The sequence below is a fragment of the Arvicanthis niloticus genome, chromosome 12, assembly GCF_011762505.2.
Source record: "Arvicanthis niloticus isolate mArvNil1 chromosome 12, mArvNil1.pat.X, whole genome shotgun sequence".
NCBI lineage: Eukaryota > Metazoa > Chordata > Mammalia > Rodentia > Muridae > Arvicanthis > Arvicanthis niloticus.
This window is the reverse complement of record NC_047669.1, coordinates 71,973,650-71,996,735: the sequence shown is the minus strand read 5'-3', so window position 1 is coordinate 71,996,735 and position 23,086 is coordinate 71,973,650.

Sequence of the window (23,086 nt, the reverse complement as noted above, 5' to 3'; positions counted from 1 at the left end):
CTCGTCGCTGAGGACCCTCCACACACGCCAAGAGCAATGACAATGCTCCAGAGGAACCTCCAGACTTGACTTGCACTTTTTCCAGTTTTATCTTTAATATTGCTCACCTGTTCTAGGATCTGGTCCAGGCCCCTACCTTGTGTGTGGCTGTTATGTTTCAGTTGGCTCTCTCAATAGGACACAGTTTCCTTCACTGAGTCACATTGAGTCTGGAGGTGGAGGGGGGATATCACATTGATGTTTGATAGACGGAACCTCGGTCTGGCTTCGTTTGATATTTTTCTTATGTCTATAATAAGGCTGTGATATTTGTGTGGCCTTTCCAGCACAACCAGGTCAGAGGTACATGTCATCAGCACATCTTCCAACTAGTGAGCTCAGCCTTGACCACTTAGCCAGGGTAGCATCCAAAGGGTGTTTCTACTACAAAGTCACTCTCTCTTGAATTCTTTTTCCTCTTGTTGGAAGCAAGCCCTGAGGTCCACCCCACACGTCAGCAAAAGAGCTGATGAAAGTACCTAGTCTTTTGTTTGTTTGTTTTTTGTTTGATGCTGATACAAAAAGGACACCCAGTAGTAGGGTTATGGGTCCCTCATCCTCAGGGCTCGGCTGCTCAGAGAGGCAGGAAGTGCGAAGTTGACCACACTTACCTCATTGCCATCACTGGATGAGTGTTGGGCCACAGGGCAGTCCCAGGACACCCCTAGGGGTGTGGGGGGTGAGGAAGCACAGTCTGAGGTGTGGGACAGCTGGAGCTGGCTCAAGGATCCCCTGGCCTGTGATGAGGCTGGGCCCCATCTGATTCTCAGGCTCTTGGACATCCAGGTGCCACTGGAAGCTGCGGAAGAGCTGAGAACTGAGCAGGGGCCTGCAGGCTGGATCTAGCCCAGGGTCAGGAGAAAGGTGGGGGGGGGGGGGAGCTCCAGCTGGTCCCGAAGGAAAGTTCTTGGCTTGACAGCAGCAGCAGCAGCAGGCTTTAGCTTGGCTTAGTGTCAGCTGTGGCTGGGGACAGAGAGGTGTCTACTGGAGATGAGGCGGTGACTCTGTGGGTAAAGGCCTTTTCCATGGCTCCCCATGGCAGATCCCGATGAAAAGAGGCAGCCCATGGTTTTAAGGCATTTATTGTCATGGTAGAAAGTAGATGAGTTAAACTGTACCCCATTTCTCAGGGCGGGTCTGAGGTTAAATACCTTTTGCAGGGAGGAGTGTCTGTGAAGGAAAGCTCATTGGTTAAGCCTCCAGGTCATTAGGTGTCTCTTTAAAATGGAGATCTGTCTTGGGCCTACTTGACCACAGGTCATGTCCTCTACCTGTGGAGGGGCTTGGGGCATTGTCCTTATGTGACTGATGGCCACAAATCTATGGAGGGCTGCAGCTAGTGACAGGAGCCTGGTGTCTGGGAATCAGGTGAAGCACCTTCAGGGTCTCTGGGGCTTCTAGCCTTAGCTCAACCAGGAACCAGACTGCCTTTCACAGTTCTGCACCCAGTATCAAACCCCTTACCTGGGTTGACCTGCCAAGCAAGGCTAAGGCTCCAGACTCCTTAGAACTAGGTCTAAGAATTAGTCTCCCAGTACTAAGAGTCTTCCCTCTTTAACTGTTTTCAAGAGTGATAAAAAGGAACCAGACGAGATAATGGAAGATGTGGGGTGCTTTCAAGATACAGGAAGACTCACCAGGAGAATTGGGTAATTCACTTGTAAATGTATCTGTCGCCTCAGGGTGCTATCTAGCCAGCAACACAGTGAAGTGGAAATTTGGCAAACATGATCATTAATTATCTAATTTGGCTGTTTATTCCAATCAACTTAATTGGTTAGCTGCCAGGTTTCCACTCCACTCTAAACCGCTCAGGGACAGTAAGAAGGAAAGGGTTAAACCGTGCATCAGATTCTTTAATGCAGAGCTGATGGAAATCCCTTCAAGGAACTGGTGTTCCACCTTTAAGGTAGTGTGAGACAAAACGAGATAAAACTTCTGGTTTTTGTTTTTGTTTTTTTTCAAAATGACAGAAGAGGCTCAGCTGGATTTCTGGGTCCATTAACTCTCTTGGAGTCTGAGATGAAGCCAATTCTTCACTTGCAGATCTCCGGTGTTATTGTCCAAGGATTCCACCAGACGCATTTAACAGCAGCAGTATCAGAACTCCTGGAGGAGTGAGTGGGTGGCATCCAGCACACTTCAGGAGCTCTGTGTCCTCGTGTGGATTCTTAGTGTACATGGCTACACATTCCCTTATGTATTCATTCCTTACGGGAGGCGCTGTACTAAGTACGGCAGACATAACGGTGAGGGAATAAGGACCCTCCCTAGAGGAGTTCGAGTCTGCTTGGAGACACTAGAAACTTAAAACGCCATTGTTGTTCAATTGACATGATGATGGAGACCATTGAAATCATGAGTGTGAGCAAAGTCGGGGAGAGGCCGTTTGTTTGGATGGGTCATGTTGGTCGGGAGTTAGGTGTTGAAACTGGTAGAGCCTTCTGTCTTTGAGAGCTCTTGAGAGGTTGGAAGGGGAAGGTGGTCTCAGCATGCTAACACCTGCAGTGGCATAACAAGCAATGAGTCCTTTGGGGTGCTTGCTGCACCCAGAGTCTGGGGTGTAGGTGGGAAGGTGGGCTGAGGGTGCAGAGGGCAGACAGAATCTTTCTGGCAGTGTGAGTGAAAGCTTTGGAAAGAAGAGGAATTAGTCATATTTAAACATCCACTGCCAAGGCCACAGAAGGGCAGAACTCCAGTGGTGGCTATGGTTGGTGCACATCCCATCGTTGCCTGAGAGAACTGCCAGATGGCTTCAGGGAGGAGAGACAGTAACGCCTTCCTAGAAACCTTATTGAGAGACTAAGAAATAATGTCTATTAGGAACCTATGGAACCTATGACAGGATCCAGCAATTGTTACTATGACGACAGTGGAGCTGATGGAAAACATTGGAAAGGTGAAGGGGTTTCTTAGTGGATTACGATTCCTGGGTTACGATTTAGCCTTTGCTTCCTCTGTTGATGCATTCCTTAATCTTTCTGGACCCATTCTCTGGCCGGGAGTCAACCATTTAATAAAAAACAGTGTTAAAAATATCTATGTGCAGTCCTGTGTCCATAGAGCAGTCTAGGATGCCACTCTATCCACCTGACATCCACGCACACCTCTCTTTCTTAAACAATTTCTTCCACACAAGAACACTACAATGTTTTCACTTAACAAGATGCACAATCACTCCCGTGTGACAATAACATCATTCTCCTCCCCCAGAGAAAACCACACAGTCTCTTTATCCATATCTTGGGTGAGAATTGTTCATCTCTTGGGAAAACTAATGATGGCAGAGGTCCTTGCTCATTTCTCAAGCTAGTTGATGGATGTGGTCATGGTTGGTACTTACCACTTACTTCTTCTGTGACCCAGTTTACACTCTGTGTCCTTAGCAGACATGTCATGTGGTCATGAAGCCTCCTTTCCTGTTAGCTCTCTGGCATGTGGAGCTAGCTACAAACCTTCTGGTTGAACAGAACCGTTGCTGCCTCCCAAAAGCAGCCAGGTCTACATAGTAGTGAGGGTTCGTTTTAATTGTCAGTGTACACAATATAGGCTCTCCTGGGAATAGAGTCACAGTGAGGTTGTCCTGCGGAGATGCTTGTGGGAGATTATTTTGATTGGGTTAACTGAGATGGGGAAACTCACTTATCGTGGGTAGCACCAGGTTTGGGTCCTGGCCTGTGTTAGTGTAGACCAGAGGCTGGGAACAAGCAAGCATGTGTGCATCTGTTCTCTCACTCTGCTTGACTGTAGGTGTGATCAGCTGGGGCAAGTTCCTGCCTTGGCTGTCCCACAGTGATGAGCTCTAACCTGGAACTGTGAGCCAAACAAACCCTTTCTCCTCCAAACAATGCTCTTGTCAGGGTCTTTTATCACGACAACAGGATCAGAAAGGGGGACACAAGCAAGACCTGAGATAGGGGAACAAGAAGTAAACATTTCCTCTTCTCGTTGACATCCACACATTAAATCTGAATCACTGAAAGAGACAGCACCCCTCTATATTGAGCTAAAGAGGTATCACTTACTAGGGTCCTATGAATGACGCCACTCAGGGAGTACACAAGAGAGCCTTCAAAGGCTACTCCATCATTGCCCCAGGCTAGCTACTTCAGGATAGTTGGCAGACTGGGGTGGTCCTTGAGTATGAACACGGTTTATATTTCATATATAAAGATGAGCCCCTGTATCAGAAGCAACACTCATCGGGATATCAGCACACTAAGTAAAGAGCTCTGCAAGTTCTGAGGTGATGGCTTTGGCGGAAGCATTACAGAGAGGACAGACAGAAGCAATACCTGTTCCAGTGACAGAAGAAGAGAGGACTGTAATAACGGTGCACGGCGTGGCTAGCTGACGACCCCAGGATAGTCACACGCCAGGAACTCACTGCTAACCTCTTTAATTGGCTTTTGCGTGCTCAGCAGTACCAGTGTTGGTTGTGAGTGTTGAGTGAAACCTCCCATGGCTGGTCCCAGGCACCATCTCCGACACTCTTACGATGTCCACTTATCTCACAAGTCCATTGGGCAGAGCTGAGGGACTGAGTGGCGGGAGGCTGATCAATAAGACCTGGACAACATGTTATCTGACTGCTAAGCCCTCTCAGATACGGTTGCCTCGCTCTGAGCATTTCTATGACGTGTCAATCACTTTATACTCCGGCTGTATACACAGAGGTTATCAACATGTTTCTCCCAGATCTTCCATGCCCATCTGGACTCAGCATTTTCCATTGCCCCAGGATAGATCCTTATCCTGGATCCAAGATGTCCATTTATGAATTCCTTCATATTGTAATATTGTCTCATGAAGTCAATTACTTGATAATTTGTTTTCTGTTTCGATCTTTCTTAGTTTTCCTCCTCAGAGTCCAGTTGCTGCAGGCATGTTAAATCTTCTTGAACTGGTTCTCAAGTCTCTGTTAATCATTCCACTCCTCCATCCATGCTGTGTTCTTTCTTTTAGCAGAAAAGAAGTGAGATTTATTAAGGGAACACTCTGGGGAGTGGGAGAAGCTCTGAGAGGGATGGCCTGTCTGTTTCCTTTAGTTTCATTGACGCTCCTAGATTATTTGTGTTCTGTCTCAAGAACAGCTCGTGGGGTCTTAATTTAAGAAATTGTATATTTCACTTCTTAGATTTCTGTTAGGTCCTCTTTTATAGTTTCTGTTTCTCTGTTAGGTTTTCTGTTTTCCATCAGTGCATATGTATTTTCCCTTAATTTAATGAATATAATTTAAGACCTGCTTTAGAATGTGCATCTGCTATGTGCACCTCTTGGTTTTCTCTATTGACTGTCTTTTTTTTCCCACAAGACTAGGTGATATTTCTTTGGTTCTTCATATATTAGATTTTCAAAGGCAATTTGCCAGAGGTTATAAAGTATATGTTGTCAGATCCTGGATTTTCTTGTAGGTGTTTGTTTATTTCAGCAATAAAACTCATAAATGCTTGTAAATTCTATTTTCTTTCAATCCTGAATATAAGTCTTTTAGGTGGCTTAAGTGTGGGTCTTTTCCTACTGTGTAACTGGGTCTAGTTTGCTATTACATCCTTTATATTAGTCCCCACAGCAGATGTGACACAGTACTAAATACATGTAGGGGTTAGAGAACTGTTGTGGTACTTAGCTTTTCAGTCCTGCAACAAGACACCTGTAGAAACAAACTGGAGGATTTGTTTGGGCGCACATCTTCAGAGGGATCAATCTGTAGTCGGCACAGTCTTTGTCTCTATGTCTCTACTGATCATGGGCCTGTGATCATGCTGGTTGGAGAATAATGTGTGTGTGTGTGTGTGTGAGAGAGAGAGGGGGGGGGGAGAGCGCTTCAAAGACCTGTCCCAATGACCTACTGTTAGATCACACATCATAAAATTCTAAACACCTTTTAAAATACTGCCACTATTGAGACCAGGCCTTAAAACATGGATTGGGGGGGGGGGGGCAGGGTATAGAAGACAATTCCTATCCAAATAATAACTATGTAATTTAGGAAACAACCACCAAACTAAAACCCTTTAATTATTAAGATCCAGGAACCAGGAGGGAAAAGATGGGGGTCCTGTCTACCTATCAGCTTTCATCCTTCTACGCTTAGGGGTAAATTCTCACTTGTTATCTGCTGTCAGGAATCCGAGCTTCACCTGTTTGGTCTTCAGTGTTGGTTCCTTCGTGTGATAGTTCCTATAAAATGTACAATACAGGAAAGTTCCACCATAAAAAAAAATAACATAGCACCAAGCAATTGTTATGTTATCGGCATTTCCACAGTGTGCAGCTAATTCAAGAGGGATAGATTTGCTTATATCTCAAGCCCAGGTACTAGCCTATCTTAGTGATTCATTCATTCTTTTGTTCATTCATTCACTATTAACTCACTCATTCACTATGCATTTGTGAACTTCCAGGTCCAGGTTCCAAGTATAATCACTAATCAGCACAGATCCCGACCTCAAGGAGTGATGGGTAAAGCATTTGCCCCTTACTGTTGTTTACCACTTTAGCAGATGTTCATTGAAGAAGGGTGTGTGTGTGTGATGTGTGTGTGTGTGATGTGTATGTGTGTGATGTGTGTGTAATGTGTGTGTTGTGTTTGTGTATGTGTATAATGTGTGTATATAGTATGTGTATATTTATGTGTATGTAGTATGAGTGTGTGTGTGTGTGTACACATGTGCACGAGAGCACATGGGGGTGTCTAGGCTGAGAAATTGAAACTGTTCAGGAACCCCGGAATCCAGTCATGAGATAATGAACAAACCTTTGCTCTTAAGGAGTTCAAGGTTTCTCTGAAAAACAAACCAGGCAAAGCTTTTTTACCTTGCAGTCATTGAGACCACCTACCCTTCCTTCTCCTGTGTCTCTCTCCTCCTCCTCCTCTTCTTTTTCTCCAGCCTCTGCTCCTCCTCCTCCTCTTCTTCTTCTTCCTCCTCTTCCTCCTCCTCCTCCTGCTCTATCCAACACATGCTGCTAACTCATGTTTCCCTTGAGTCTTGGCCTTCACAAGCTTATACCAGGTTAATATAACAGGAAAGACTATGCCATAAATTGGATATGTTACTTAAAAGTTCCAAATGCATTGAAATGAATGCATAATCACTGCAACACAAAATGACTAAGTGAAAATATCAAACACTGTATGTCCCACACTTGGACTAGCACTGCTTTAACTGTGATCAATATTGTCAGAGAGGCATTTATAACGTACAAAAAACACAGTGGGAATGTAGAAGGGGTTACTAATCCTGCTTCATTTGTAAGGAAGACTCGGAAGAAAGGTCCCCCGATGAGAATGACAGTATCCTATAACCAGTGTCATTTCTATAGGAGACAGAAAAGTATACCCACCCAACCCAATATCTCTACAAGTGAAAGATGCCATCGTGCAACATGGTAAAGCTGCCTTGAGGTCATAGTAGATAGAGTTTTCAAGCTATCTGGGTTAGGGTCACTGTGTCTTTAAGAGTCAAGGAAGAAGGCAGAAGGGAGACATGCGTGGTTCTCACACCTGTAACCCAGTAGGGGATTGCCACAGGTTTGGGGCTGGGTTGGAGCATGTGATGAGTTATAGGCCAGCTTGAGTTTGAATGTGGCCCTGCTTCAAACAGAACAGCACAGCACAGAGCTGACACAGGCAACGTGGCAGACTCTAGCCTGTCCCTGACTTCACCAGTAGAGAGAGGATGGGGCTGCGATCCCAGAAGAGCTTATGACCTAGAGGAGATGACACGGGTCAGGTGGTCATGTGACCCTGCTGCCATCTTGAGTTTAGCCCAGGTAGACCCATGTTGGACCACAGAATTGTTCAATAATAGATTTGTATGGAGTAGCTCAAGGTTAGAACACTTAACTAATATTCATGCTGCAGAAATCATGGATTAATTCATTTGTGCTGGGTTAAGCTCGTTACAGCTGCCTTTGGAAGCTAAGAAACTTTCCAGGGCCAGATACATCCGAGGCCCCTGAGAAGAGGGGGAGAGCCTCTGCTCCTCTCTCTTTGGTGTTCACCGAAGAAGAGAAAAGAAGTGCCTTTCTCTTATGCCTTCATTCCAGACTGGCAGAAAGAAAGCACAGAAAATTCACTTAACCAGTGTTAGGACATATGGAAGCCTCCAGAAATGAAGTCCCAAGCATCCAAACTCAGTATGAAGAGCAGGCAGCTGTGTAATGTCTTGAGTCTTGTAGGACACTATGCACAGCATTCTTTGCTTCTGGGTATAGAACAAGACACCTATCACCAAGAGTCTTGTGACTTGCCTTCTAGGGAGGATGGCCAGAGACTTTCTCCATGGCCAGTATGCATGTTGCCGAACAGAAGGCCAGAGAATGACCTTACTGGTTTCCTCAGTTTCCAAAGTGGTATGTATGTATTGAGGCAGTGAATTCTGAGCTCCAAACTACTGTCAAACTTGGTGTGGAGTTTCTGAGTGTGTTCTGAGTGCACACATGCTTTGTCCTGTGTGAGAAAGTCTGCATGGAGATACAGATGTGGACTGAAAAGGGGGCTCTCAAGTGGAGGCAGAGAACGTCTGTGGAGTGTTTAAAGAAATATGTTCGCATCTGTCAGGAGACATGGTTAGGGAGGGTGAGTATTTGAATCCAAGACAGTGACAGAGAGCAGACCAGGAAGAGCCTGTGTGGCCTGACAAGAAGCTAGGTTTTTGTGTCATGAGGACACAGGGAGTCGGGCCCTCATTCCTGTCCTTCTGTGTGGCATGAAAGAGGATACGTTTTGCTTCCCCACAGGCTGGCTTACTCACGGCACCCACTAGAATCTTGGATCTCTGGAAGCCTGAGATCCAGCCTTGTTTGCAGACACTAGGGAGCAGGTCTGACTTTGCTGGGCTTAGGTTCTTGGGTAGAGGGTCAAGTGCTGTCTGCTAGGAATGGCTGGACTGTGACCCGAGCAGCTGACCCGAGCACTTAGAGAGAATCTGAGCTGCCTCCCTGCAGGCAAGCACTGTCAAGGTTTCCATCCTAAAGCCTGTACCCCATGTGTTTGCAATAGGGCTGCAGAGCTGCATGGGGTGTGGGGAGTGGGTGGGCTGGGGCTGCGGAGGTGTACAGGGGGGTGGGCTGGGGCTGCAGGGCTGCAGGGCTGCACAGGGGGGTGGGCTGGGGCTGCAGGGCTGCAGGGCTGCAGGGCTGCACAGGAGGGTGGGCTGGGGCTGCAGGAGCTGAGCTCTGGGCTCCTCGCTTCCTCTAGTGCACTGTGCAGTTCACAGACAGCTTGTTTTCCTTTCTGCGAGTTACGGCATGGAAGAAAGGGACAGTAACACGTTCCAGATGCTTTTATTTTTCTCCTTCTATAATTGGAAACAAAAATATAGCATGGCTTTTAAATTGAAAGTGCCAGAGAGGGGTGATGCTTTTAGCTCTGGGGTTTTAACCATGATTTAGAGCCCAGCATGAGGCTGTGGCCGTCATCACGCAGCTGGCTGGCTCACGCTGCTCCCTGCAGACCAGCTCAAGGCTTTATCTCGGAGCCCGGGTGAGCTTCAGTGGTGAGTCCTATTTTAAGAAACTCTAATACTTGAACCAAAATGCACAAAGCAGACGGAGCTGGGCAGGCCGAACAGCCACATAGTCAAAGGATGATTGTTTTGCAGGAGGCCTTCTCAGCTCAGGCCTCCCCGGTGCATCCGTGTTCCCCAGCACATCGTTAATCTCTGAGGAAGGGGGCGAAGAGGTGTTCCAAGAGGGGAAACTCCAAACGAAGATGAATTAAAAATCCCAGAGACAGGCTCATGTAAACCTAAAGACCTTTGGAAGAAAGTACTTAAATTGCCACAGGCTCACTGGATCCAGCTCAGCTTTGCAGGAACCCTCATAAGTCCAGGTTCCCAGACCTGACTTACAGCCGTGTTTGGCATTGTACCAGCCTCCTGGTAAGTCACTCAAAGAGATCAGCCTGTGCTAGCCGGAGCCTGTGCTAGCTAGCCTTAGCCGGAGCAGATAGAAAGCTCGAAGCATCCCTTGGAAGCCTTTGTTCTCCCCATTGGCCAATCATGCTGAACAAATGGGACGGTGGAGGGAGCAGGATTCCTTAGACCTGGGAAGGCCTGGCTTCCACCGACAAGTAACAATAATAACAGAGTCCAGTCCCTCTGGGGAGATTGCCACAACACAACGCAGATCTAGAACGCCAATCTGACAGCAGACCAGGAAGAAATAATAAAGCTAGTCATTCCATCCTTAGATCACTTGCATAAAGGCCTGTATGAATGGGATCCTGAACTCTGGAGCAGATAGTCAGGTCTAACCTCTAGTTGCCTGTATGAATGGGATCCTGAGCTCTGGAGCAGATAGTTGGGTCTAGCCCCTTACCTTTTGTCTCCCACAAAGTAAATACAGACAACTTTCTGTGTCTGTGACTTCTATACCCATAGATTTAACCAACCTTGGAAGTCAAGTCATTTTAAAATTGCCTTTGCACTGCCCATTAGACTTGCTTCAACCATCGTTCACCAGATGTAACTTCTTTTTTTTCAAACAAATACTGTTCTGTGTATTTGATCACCAGTTACGTGATGGTGTCATACAAAATGTATTCCACGTGTTGAGAGTAAGTTCTTTCTAGGTCCTTTCTACATGGCAGTGCCACACTGCGACTGGTCCTCCATGTCAGGTTATTGAGGAGTGTTGTCTGACGTTTCCATTCATCACATTTTAGCTCCTTGTCTGACTGACAGTGAAACTATTGCCTGAAGTCCACTCATCACAATGGTTTGCCCAACATCAGTTTTCTGATCCCATCATCCTCTCTGCCTCTGTTATCAACGATCTTTCCATAGAACGTGTCCTTAAATAAAATAAAAAGAATCCAAAAAGAGATGGACTAAATACTTAAAGATTAAATACTACAATTTTCCTCTTGTCAGTTTTATCTGAATGACCAGCTGCACCTGATGCCCTGTGTGTGGTGGAGTTTTTTTTTTTTTAAAGATGTATTTATCTTTTATATATTTGGATACATTATTGCTGTCTTCAGACACACCAGAAGAGGGCATCAGATCCCATTACAGATGGTTGTGAGCCACCATGTGGTTGCTTGGAATTGAACTCAGGACCTCTGGAAGAGCAGCCATTGCTCTTAACCCCTGGACCATCTCTGCAGCCCATGGAAGGACTATTTTACACTGTATTTATGCTGTAGTAAGTACTATGATCAACTTGACAGTATCTAGGATCACCCAGGAGAAACATCTGTGAGCACATCCTGGAGAATTTTCTGGATTATTCTAATCGGTATTGACTTACAATCCTTTGAATACCTGCTGTACAATCATCTAGTAAAAGGTATGCTGCATTTCTCTTTAAAATACAATTATTTATTGGTTTGTTTGTATGTGTACAGATATGAATGTGTCAAGGCACATATGTAGAAATGAGAGGACAACTTTCAAAAGAGTCAGTTCTCAACTCCCCATATATGGGTCCTGGGAATAGAACTCAGGTCGTTAGATTTGGCAGCAAACATCTAGCAACCCCAATATAATTACTTCATCCTCACTCTCAGTATCAAGGACTTATTAGTTTCTTTGAGAGTTTTGAAACAGAGTTTCATGTAGTCTAGGCTGGTCTTAACCCAAAGGCTGGCTTTGAACTTGTGAACCTCATGCCTTCACCCCCAAAGTGCTGGGATAAGTGTATGGCACAATGCCTGGTGTTGGCCTGTTCTTTATAAAGCTCACAATCCTTTCACAGCATGATCTGTCAGTCACCTAAACAGATTACACAGTAATTAACCATTTTAAATCTTACCGGAGTTGGGGTTCCATCCTACATGTTTGAAATCGGAATCTTTGGGATTTAAACCTGTGACCCAGATGCATACCGGGGCTGAGAGCCTGTGTAGGTACATCTTAGACTATGCAGGGTCGTCTTGGGGTGAATTGGAGAATTGGTCCCTTGTCAGGGAGCTCCATGCTCTGCTCTGTGGCTGGTGTTCAGTGGTCGCTTCTGCTTGGGTTTGAAGAGTCACAGGGAGGTTGGTGAAGGGCCTACATCATCCTGGGAGGGCTTCCAGACTTTTGTCAGTCTGCTAAGTTGGGTCCAGTAGGAAACCATGGAGACTCTTTTTCTGGGAGGCTGAGCCAGGGTCCAGCTCCTCTCCTCTGGCCCCTGTTTCTCCAAACTCTGAATAGCTGAGAGGCCTTTCAGAGAAAGCACATGGGAACTTTACCAAGATCGAACTATAGAACTAAACACATGTGAGAAAGGGACCGAGTCAAGATTCCCCGTTTTTCCCAGCACAGGGGAGCAGTGTTTGAATATTCTCTGCTTCTAAATGGTTAGACGTCGGGTAGATCTCTGCTGTTTCTATGTTGTTGACATCTCTGGCACTGTCAGAACCCAGGACAGGTGGGGTGCAGGCACCAATCACACTTTATTGTGACCCCTGAGAGGTACGGAGGTCTTCAGACTGCCCCAGCAGCTGATTCAGGAATTGTCTAAGCACGACTCAAACCTGCTTTTCTCATTTGGACCCATTTGCTCCAAGTCAGGGTCCTAACTGAAGGATGTGGAATATGAGGTTTTTCTGAAAGGCTTTTTCAGGCCATTTATGGTCATACTTGTCTTCTTGAGCTAAAGAAAATAATTAAGGATGTGCTTCCCTGAGTAACTGCCGTGCTAGCTGTGGAATTGTTTGTACGGGGGGGAGGGGGAAGAGAAGGAATCCAATAGCCAACAAGTGAGGATCAAGCAAATGAAGTGGGTCATCAATAAAAGTCAGGATCCAGGCTCTGCTATGGGACGTGCAAAGTCGTTTGTTGTCTTTTAAATGCCAAAGGCCACTTCCAAATCAGTGTGGACATCATGATCTCACATGGCATCTGGAAGGATACATGCTGTACAAGTTACTTTTCCCTTCATTGTGACAAAATGCCTGACAGAAAGCAGCTTAAATAGGGAGGGTTTATTTTGGCTCACAGTGTGGGGGCTCTCGGCCCATCATCATGGGAAAGGCATGGGGGCAGGAGCTGGAGGCGGCTGGTCCTCCTGTAGCCACAGTCACTAGAGAGCTGAATGCTGGCACTCTGCTTTGCCTTTTCATTCAGTCCAGGACCCTTGTTTGTAGAATGATGTCATCCTCATCCAGGGTGGGTTTTGTTTTCTTTTCAGTTAACTTGCTCTGAAAACATCCTCACAGACATCCACAGGTTTGTCTCCATCGAGCTGACAAGACTAGCCGCCACATGTGTCAAGCCTAACAATTATCCCTGGGTGGAGATTAAGGTGGTTTTGATTTCTGTCTTCTTTGGATGTTTGCATTGTCTGCTGCTGCTGCTATTATCACCATCATCACTATCATCACTATGAGCAATTGGTAAGGATCTAGTGTTGGTGTATGGGGAGAGTGGGCCTCTGAAAATGAGGTGGGATGATGTGAACTTAGTCCCTGCCTCCTCCCTAGAGAACCTACCCAGTCATCAAGGTTGACTATCCAAGTGCATCTCACCCAACCATATTTCTCAAACCCATCATAGCCGGAGGGGCCGTAGTGGGGCTTATCCACGACCATCACGTGTTTTCATCCAGCAGAGAAGAGATGTTCCTGGCTGATGACAGTGGTATTTCTGAGGCTTCCTAGAAGAGTGGCAAATCACAGACACTGGGATCCAACCTAAAGTGCATCTCAACTGTACAATATTCTCTTTTTCCACCGTTGTGGGGGATCAGGAAGGAGGTCAGTACGCCATCCCCCTGCCCCGCATTTGGAGTAACTGAGTAAAATACTGTCTTAGTCAGGGTGTGTATTCCTGCACAAACATCATGACCAAGAAGCAAGTTGGGGAGGAAAGGGTTTACTCAGCTTACACTTCCACACTGCTGTTCATCACCAAAGGAAGTCAGGACTGGAACTCAAGCAGGTCAGGAAGTAGGAGCTGATACAGAGGCCATGGAAGGATGTTACTTACTGGCTTGCTTCCCCTGGCTTGCTCAGCTTGCTTTCTTATAGTACCCAAGACTACCAGCCCAGGGATGGCGCCGCCCACAGTGGGTCCTCCCACCCTTGATCACTAATTGAGAAAATGCCTTACAGCTGGATCTCATGGAGGCATTTCCTCAAGGGAGGCTCCTCTCTCTGTGATAACTCCAGCTTGTGCCAAGTTGACACACAAAACCAGCCAGTACAAATACTAAGGGCCATGTAGATGGAACCCCAGTCATTCTATTTTGATGAACTTGTCCATCGGTACATCACCCTCTTAGCCACATGGCCCTGCTGATACTGCAGCTCAGAAGGAGGCTGGCGCCCAGACCTGTGACTGACTGCATTAAAGAGCTTTAGGTCTCCCTAGAAGTCTCCCTCACTGTGACTTCAGTGTGGTGTGGCTCTCTGCACTCAGGCAGAACCCAGGGAGGAACGGTTTGGGTCCTCCGGCAGAGCTCACCCATCACCCCTAATGGGTCCTCTGGGAAGCACAAGGGAGGGAAACGCCAGAAGCATTATTCTGGAGTAAGGGTCAGCACATTGCTCCCGAGGGCTCCATCTGGCATGCTGCCTACTTTTGTAAATTAAGTTTTCCTGGAACACAGCCACACGTGTTCATTTATGTGTCGTCTAAGGCCGGGTTCCTGTTCTAAAGGCACAGTTAGGTAGTAACAGTGGAGACTCTGTAGCCTGGAAAGCCAAAAATGTGGTCATTTATCCCTTTCCAGAAAATGTTTCTTGGCTCCTTCTCCACAGGGTGCCCATCATCCAGGAAGACCAGAAGAGGGGTGGAGACGCCCATTAAGTCATCCCTGTTCTGGACACATGCTTGCTAGCTGCCCTCTCTCTGTTGCTGAGTTTCCTTTGCCAGTCTTCTGATGTTTAAGCTCCAAAGTTCACTTCCCAGCCTTTCCTCCTCTCAGAATCTTCTCTCAGTTGCCTCGAAGACTGCTACAGTCTAAGCCTGATTTTAAAGCTTCATTGCTTGGTTCAACCCAGGACATTTTGGGATGGTTTGGATATAGTTCCAGTGTGTCTCCCAAAGGAGGTTGTGTGTATGTGTGTAGAGGGGTGGGGAACGGTTTAGCTCGTAGTCAAATTAAACAGAATCCAGACAGGATAAGAATGCTATTAGATGCTTGGAGGCCTGCAGGCCAGGAGTATGAGCAGAGATTCATTCAGCATCTGCTTCTTGGACCTCACCTGTTGCTGGCTCTCCCTGGCATTTGTGGCTACATCCCTCCCAGCCCCCTTTCTTCTTCCTTTTTTGCTAAATCTCCTTATTTAAATGTCTTAAGTGGATATCATGCTGGTCTTTAGGGCTCACCTAGGCAATCCAGAATAAACTCTGTCATCTCAGACTCCTTAATTTAGTAAAGCCTAGTTTTCAAAAGTTCATCTTTCCCTCCAAACATGGTCTAATTCATGAATTCTGGGAATTAGGCTGCGGGCATATTTCTGGGTGTGCATGGACCCTGGAACCTACTGTGAGAACCCAGGCCTAGACTTGATCAGCAGAGGAGGTCTGTTTTGTGTGAATCTTTGTGTAAAACTGTAGAAAGACTTGACTGGGTTGGGAATGTCCGGGTGTGTGTGTGTGGGGGGAACGGAGCATCACTGTCCCCTTGGTATCTAAACCTCCTCTGCCCAGAAACCAAGTTTATTTTCATTGGCCCAGGACATGGACATGGCTACTTTTCTCATTGCTATGACAAACTACCCGACAAAAAAGAATTTAAGGAAGGAAAGGTTTGAGGGGATAAAAACCTGTCCTCGCAAGGGGACATGCTGGCATGACGGGAACACAAGGCTGGTGGTCATATTGTTTGTCTACTCAGGAAACAGAGAGAGGTGAGTGCTCACCCAGCTTGCCTCCTCTGTCTGTTTTCTAAGAGATGGCACTATCCACAGCCGGGTTTGGGCTTCCCTTCTTAGGTGATGCTTTCTGGAAATACTCACAAATACACTCAGGTGTTACCTAGGTGACTCCAGTCAAGCTGACAATGAAGATTCACCATTACAGTGGACAGACAACAGTCTGTTCCTACAGACAGTTGAAGCTCTTGCCTGAAAGTCAGAGAGAGGAACTGGACAAGGATTCATTTAATTGCATAATTCAGACCCCAGAGCTTTATCTCAGCCCCATTTTCTCCAATTAAGTATTAAGAGAATGGGGGGGGACGGCTACCATCATCCCCCAAGGAAGTAACTGGAATGTGTTTCTTGTGAACTTCTTCCTGTGTCTCGGGACAAATGTTGTTTTAAGCATCTTTGTCTTGAAGAAGTAAAGAGGTTTCTTGCAAACACTGTCTTAGCTCAAGGCTTCTCCCTATGGCTGTAAACACTTCAACTGCCTTTCAAATATAACCAGAGACTCATCCAGCTCCAACCCCTGGGTCCTATTCTCCATGTACCAGGGGCTGTCAGCTATTTTAAAGGATGCTTAGAAATCAGTTTGTTTGTGGCAAGGACCATAGAAACATCTTTAAAAGGCACAGATTTCTCAACCTCACATTGGTACAAAAAACACGGGGGCCTGGTTAGAAAAGAGTGCTGCTGTGTTTTTAGAATCTGGGTTCTTTTATTCTTAGGTAATGGGGCTCAATCAGTTTCCATAAATCCTCCTTGCCCTTCTGTGGTCTGATTTCAAATAAGCGTCCTGTGCCTCCAAGCAGCCCTTCTGAAATGCCAAGGCCTACGACTGTGCTATTTAGGTGGCAGAACTGGTGTGAGTTTCTGTTTTGGGCAAAGGGTGAAATAAGGAACTTTCTTTTGAGTGGGCCGTTCTCAGGGCTCAGCTTGGCAGCATGGCCGACTCCCCGCACATGTGCCCAGCATATGTTGGTCTTACCTCTAAATACTGAGCATGAATCACTCTCGCTCTGCTCAGTGGGGATTGTCAGAGCGTGCTGTTCCTCCAGCATGGAAAGCAGCATTTGATTTTCTGGGAGGGAGGTGATGGGCATTTTTTTTTTTTCCTCAGTAAAATATGAACAGTGAACACTGTCAGTCCCCACTGTGAGGACTTAGGGGAAACAGAGCCAAATGACCATTGGATGACGTCTCCTCAATGGGGAGCTTCCAGATAGCTTTTCTGCAGGATGCAGGCAACCCCTGGAATGAATGAGGTTCTGGACAAGGCCCCAACATGCCAGAAACTCCTGAGGCAACAGGGAAATGCTGGGCTGTCAAAAATCTGGAGTGAGCTGGCCCACATCTCCGGTTTGCTTCTGATGAAGTGAGCTGCTCCCAGCTTCCTGGAGGCACAGTCTTCCAGCAAATGGGTTTTTGGTAGTTTGCCTGTGACATTTGGTCGTTTACAACCACCACGGGCCTGTATCCCTTTGGCAATTACATTTTGAGAGCTTCAAGAACTTTCTAGGTGGATGGAGCAACTCTGAGCAAGGTGGACAAATTGAGTTCACTGCTGGGACATTTTTCTTTGGGGACCCTCCATGTTTACATGAAGGTAGAAATTCTGGGCACTGGAGAAGAAATTAAAAGCGATCCAGTTTGAAGGGAGTCTATAAACAGAAAGCCGGAGGCCTCTGCTGGATGTATGACCTGTCACTCACCCACATGCACACGCTTACAGTTTATTCAGTCCCAAGATCAGGTAACTGACAAAGAAGGTGTGGAGAAGGTGGGTGAGGGGAAAGGACAGGGGACAGAGACTGAAAGAACTATCCTGGTTTCCTGTGACAACTTCCTCTTCTGAGTTCAAGTTCTGGCTGTGGAAGTGCTTATGAGGCAGTAACCTGGCAGCTGAAAATATGCTGACCCAGCAAGAGCAAATGAGAGCGAGTGAGAGAGAGAGAGAGAGAGCACAAAAGAGTGAAAGCGAGGAGAGAGAGTGATCTAGCAAGAGAGAGTAAGAGAGAACAAGAAAGGAAAGCGAGTGAGAAAGAGCAAGAGAGAGAGAGAGGAGAGAGAGCCTGAGCCAGAGTGAGAGAGCAAGCAAGCAAGTGAGAAAGATAGATGCACAGAGAGAGACAGAGAGAGACAGAGAGACAGAGTGAGCGAGCGAGCGAGCGAGAGACAGAGAGATGCATGGAGGAGGTATAGAGGGGAGTGCCTTGTCACCCCGTTCCATAGAGGCTTGGGGTGCTGCTCAGGGAGCAATCACCCAGCAGGTCCAGCAGCTCATACTGCTGTCCCAGGATACCTTGTGCTCACAGGAATTTTGTAGCCAGCCTGGGTGTGGTCTCTTCTTGTCCATCCTCGCTTCCAGTTATCATCGCTAGCACCTGGGCTCACTGAAGAGGCAACAAAGAAAGATGCAGAGCATTTAAAAAGAGGCATGAGCCGAGGAGTCCACCCTCACAAGGGTCCCTGCCTTAGGGTTTCCATTGCTGTAAACAGATACCATGACCAAGGCAACTCTTATAAGGACAACATTTAATTGAGGATGGCTCACAGGTTTAGCGGTTGAGTCTATTGTCATCATGGTGGGAAGCATGGCAGCATCCAGTGCAGGAGAAGCTGAGAGTTCTACATCTTGATCAGTCTGCAGCCAGGAGAAGACTGGCATCCTCAGGCAGCTAGGAGGAAGCTCTCAAAGCCCACCCCCACAGTGACACACTTCCTCCAACAAGGCCACACCTCCCAATAGCGCCACTCCCTGGACCAAGCATATTCAAACCACCACAGTGCCAGAGGCCCGTGTGGGAGGGGAAGCCATGCTTTCCACCAGAGAGGTCAATGGTAGGGTCCTTCTCAGGCAGGTCAATCCTGTGATCCTTCCACATTCCAGAATCTCTGTCAGAGCTCCTTTTTCTGTGGTCACTTTGCCCTTTTGAGCTGTGTCTGACCATGGCCACATCTCTCAGGCTCTTGGGGAATTTTCTAGAACATGGCAGGCACATCGCCAAAGCCTACTTTTCTCTCCAAGCACAGACCAGAGAGTCTCTTGTCAATTGTTTTTCTGTTTCTGCTGGTTGGAACTCAACAGTCTTTGCAATGGTGCTCCCAAACATCTCAAACACTCCTCCCTCCCTCCCTCCCCCCTTTCTAGAACTCACGATAAGGCCCTAGGCTAGGCACAGAAAGGCCTGGGAAAATCCCTCGCAGCTGTGAGTTAGGCTGCCACGGGAGAGGTTTTTAGATTCACCCCTTCTCAGTTCCAGGTCAGCTGGGGAGACAGAATATGAGGTAACGTAAGAATTGAATTTCAAAGGGTATTCCAGCAGCCCCCCACCAGTGTTTACATAAGCTCCCCATAAAGATGCCCGTGTTTGCTGTAGACAGGAAGTAGCCCATTCTCTTTATGAACCAGAAATCAACCACCCAAACAGACAGGAAACAGCTGTGGGACCCAGGTGTGTGCCGTCTCTCCCACTTCATTTGTGTCAGTCGGAATGCGGGGCAAGGGTCTAGTCTCATCCACTTTCAAACAAATGTCTACTCTGCTTCATGTCTGAGAGCCTTGGCCTGACTTATCACAGGAACGAAGTCTTTTCTTTATGGAAGAGTCTAGAATAGTCCTTCTCTTGAAGTAACCCAGTATGTTCAAGCCCAGACTAGGATTCAATTTAGGCAAGAGACTTCGGTTTTGTCAGCCATGTCTTTTGAGGAGCCCCAACTTCCTTATCTATATAGTGGCCAAAACTAACTCCATGGCAGCTCCCTGTGTGACCCTGGGCTGCTCATATAACCTCTCTGGGCCTTGGTTTCCTTCTTTCCTGTGAAATGGGATTAACCCTGACATCTCTCGGTTCAGTTGCTAATATTAACTGAGTTACAGTGTACTGTGTGTTGGGCATGGTAACCAGCACAGCCCTGCGTGAGGGTTCACGATGAGGGTGCTGATGGGATGGGGTAGAACATGGATGATGTATCAGGCCTGTAGCACATGCCCAGCCTCAGCTTCTTTCTGTGATTCTTACCCACAAATAAACTCCAGGAGTCTCTTCAGGATGGAGCTGTTCTGATTTCTGCCCTTCCCTGAGCCATGTGTTGCCTGTGCCGAGTTTGGTCTGTGCTGCTCAGTTTCCTGTGTGGATGTCTTGGCATTCTGACTAACTGTTCAGCTTCAATAATAGACAACAGCACAAAACAACTCCAAGTACAGGAGACCCAGTGTGGCACAAGTCTTTGATGCCCAAGAAGTATCTCAAAGTCTATTTCTGCAACTTGGAAACTGGGCCGGACTTGTTACTCCCTTTAAGTAACCAGAAGGGGCAATGTGAGGTCCTGTCATCAGATTGTCCAAGCTGGGACACTGCCTTCTGTCCAAGAAGGAAGCTGTCACCCACTGGAAAATGCCAGGCTGTACGGGGGTGACCCAAGGAGCCCTACTGGAGCTGGTACCAACTGCCCATTATGGTGATGGCCCTCACTGAGCCCTAAGCAACACGTGGAATCAATTCATGCTCCTACCAAACCCAGCCAGTACTATGACATGCAAGTGACTTAGGTGTTGTTAGTACAGTAGTTCTCAAACTTCCTAACGCTGTGACCCTTTAATACAGTTCCTCATGCTGTGGTGACCCCCAACCATAAGACTATTTTTGTTGCTACTTCATAACTGTCAATTTTTTTACTGTTACGAATTGGGATATAAATGTCTGCATTTTCTGATGGTCTTAGGCGACCCCCTCCCCCCGTGAAAGGATTGTTCAACCCCCAAAGGGATCATGACCCACAGATCGAGAGCCACTGCATTAGAGGACCCCATTTGGGAAAAAATATTCAATATGAGACACAAGCCTCAGGTCACCTAAAGGGAATGTTGGATGCCGAGGCTCAGGACAAGGTACGCACTTCGGTATTGGGGCACTTAATCCAAATGTCTTAGCCACTCTGTGTTACTGCGATAGAATGCCCGAGACTGCGATCTATGAAGAGATTTATTGACTTACTTATGACTTGACAGGGTTTCACCGTGCAGCCCAGACTGCTCTCAAGTATACAACTGCCCTGCGGAACCTGTCTAAGCTGGTGGCCTGTCCAGCTATGCCTGACTAACACAGTCACTTTTTTATAGTTGTGGAGGTCAGGAGCTGAAGGTCAGGGGGCTAATATCAGGCAAAGGGCTTTCTTGCTGTGTTGTGCCCGTAACAGGCAGAAGGGTAGAGGAGTCAGTGAGAACAAGGGAGGACCATATTTGCTTTGACAACAAGTGCATTCTTGTGATGATGATAAAGATGAAGATGATGTTAATCCGTTGTGAGGGTTCATGACCTAACCATCTCTTAAAGGTCCCACCAACCCACAGTGTACACTGCAGCGTAAATGTCCACCACACTCTAACAGTGGGAACCAAAGTCCACCATGTGAACCAGCAGAGTCCTCAGGCTTGTGTGGCAAATGCTTTACTGACTGAGACATCTCTCTCTCTCTCTCTCTCTCTCTCTCTCTCTATATATATATATATATATATATATGTGTGTGTGTGTGTATGTATATGATGTAGATGTATATGACATATATGTATATGACATATGTGTATATGATGTATATGTATATGATGTATATGATATATATGTATGTGTATATGTATATGACATATATGTATATGATGTATATGTATATGATGTATGTGTATATGTATATGGTATATATGTATATGATGTATATGTATATGATGTATATGTATGTGTATATGTATATAACATATATGTATATGATGTATATGTATATGATGTATGTGTATGTGTATATGTATATGGTGTATATGTATATGGTGTATATGTATATGATGTATATGTATATGATGTATATGTATGTGTATATGTATATAACATATATGTATATGATGTATATGTATATGATGTATATGTATGTGTATATGTATATGGTGTATATGTATATGGTGTATATGTATATGATGTATATGTATGTGTATATGTATATGATGTATATGTACATGTATATGTCCATATACTGCTCTGCTTCTGTCACTGGTGGAAAGAGATCTCAGGGCCCTGATGTTATAGAAAAAAATCCAATCCTGAGCCTGACTGACTTTATGGAATGTTTCCTTGCCCACTGTTCCCTTTGAGTTTCCTTAGTCCCTAGTTTCCTTAGCTGTAACAAAATAACAGACAGTGGATACATTGGGCGCTGCAGAAGAGTGTTCCTCATGCTCTGGATGGTGGGAAGACCAAGCAAGGCCCAGCAGAGGTGGTGTCTGGTAACCCCATACTCTTGTTGTGGAGGATTAAAACTTGGCCGTGGAGCCTCTGGAAAAGGCCACCAGTACTATTCCTACAGGCCCTGCACTCATACCCTACTCCATCTTTAAGACCCCTTCCCCCATCCCACAAAGACACCGCATTAGGTGTTAGGTGACAGCATGTTAGTTTGGAGACGTGTTCATTGTGTAGTATTGGTCCTATTACTCAGTCAGGTAGAGCACTCTTGGCTTCTCTCCAGGTCTCTGTAGTTCTGGATTAGGTTCTGTTTTCACTTGCTCACTTTCCCTGCCCTTCATTTCAGAGAGCACCTGAACCATGGGCAACCCTGCTCACCCCCTAAAAGTACCCAACATATCTCTGACCGCTGGTCCACACTCACTTACTCCTAGGACTCCCTGCTATCAGCTGTGCCTATGTGCACCCAGACCGGCATCTTAGGGGACACGGATGACCTTACTATTGCACATCTGGGGTCTGTGAGCTGTGTCATCACTCAGTTCATAGACCCCAGGAAGCTTCATCCTGTATCTCTCATTCTCCACAGGACACCCTTCTCCCCATCTTAGCAAGTCCACACTGGCCAAGTGTATCCAGTTAGTCATGTCCCTGGGCCATGTCTCATGAGCATTTTTTATAGACATGAAGTACTATGAGTACAGACTCTGGAGCCTACTCTATCACATGTGGCATGGGGTCCATGACACACTTTCTTATAAAATGGGAGAATTACCTGACTTGGAGTTTGCTGTGGGTATGAACGGGGTTCATATCCACAGGTGCAAATTCTGGAGCTGAGCCTGCTATGTCACAAGCGTCGGGAGCGAATGGGTGAGTCCTGTTAAAACTCAAGCTCTTTAATTGTTTTGTCTTTTATTTATTTATTTATTTATTTATTTATTCATTCATTCATTCATTCATTTACACTCCAGATTTTATTCTACCCCATCCACCCTTCGACTGTTCCATATCC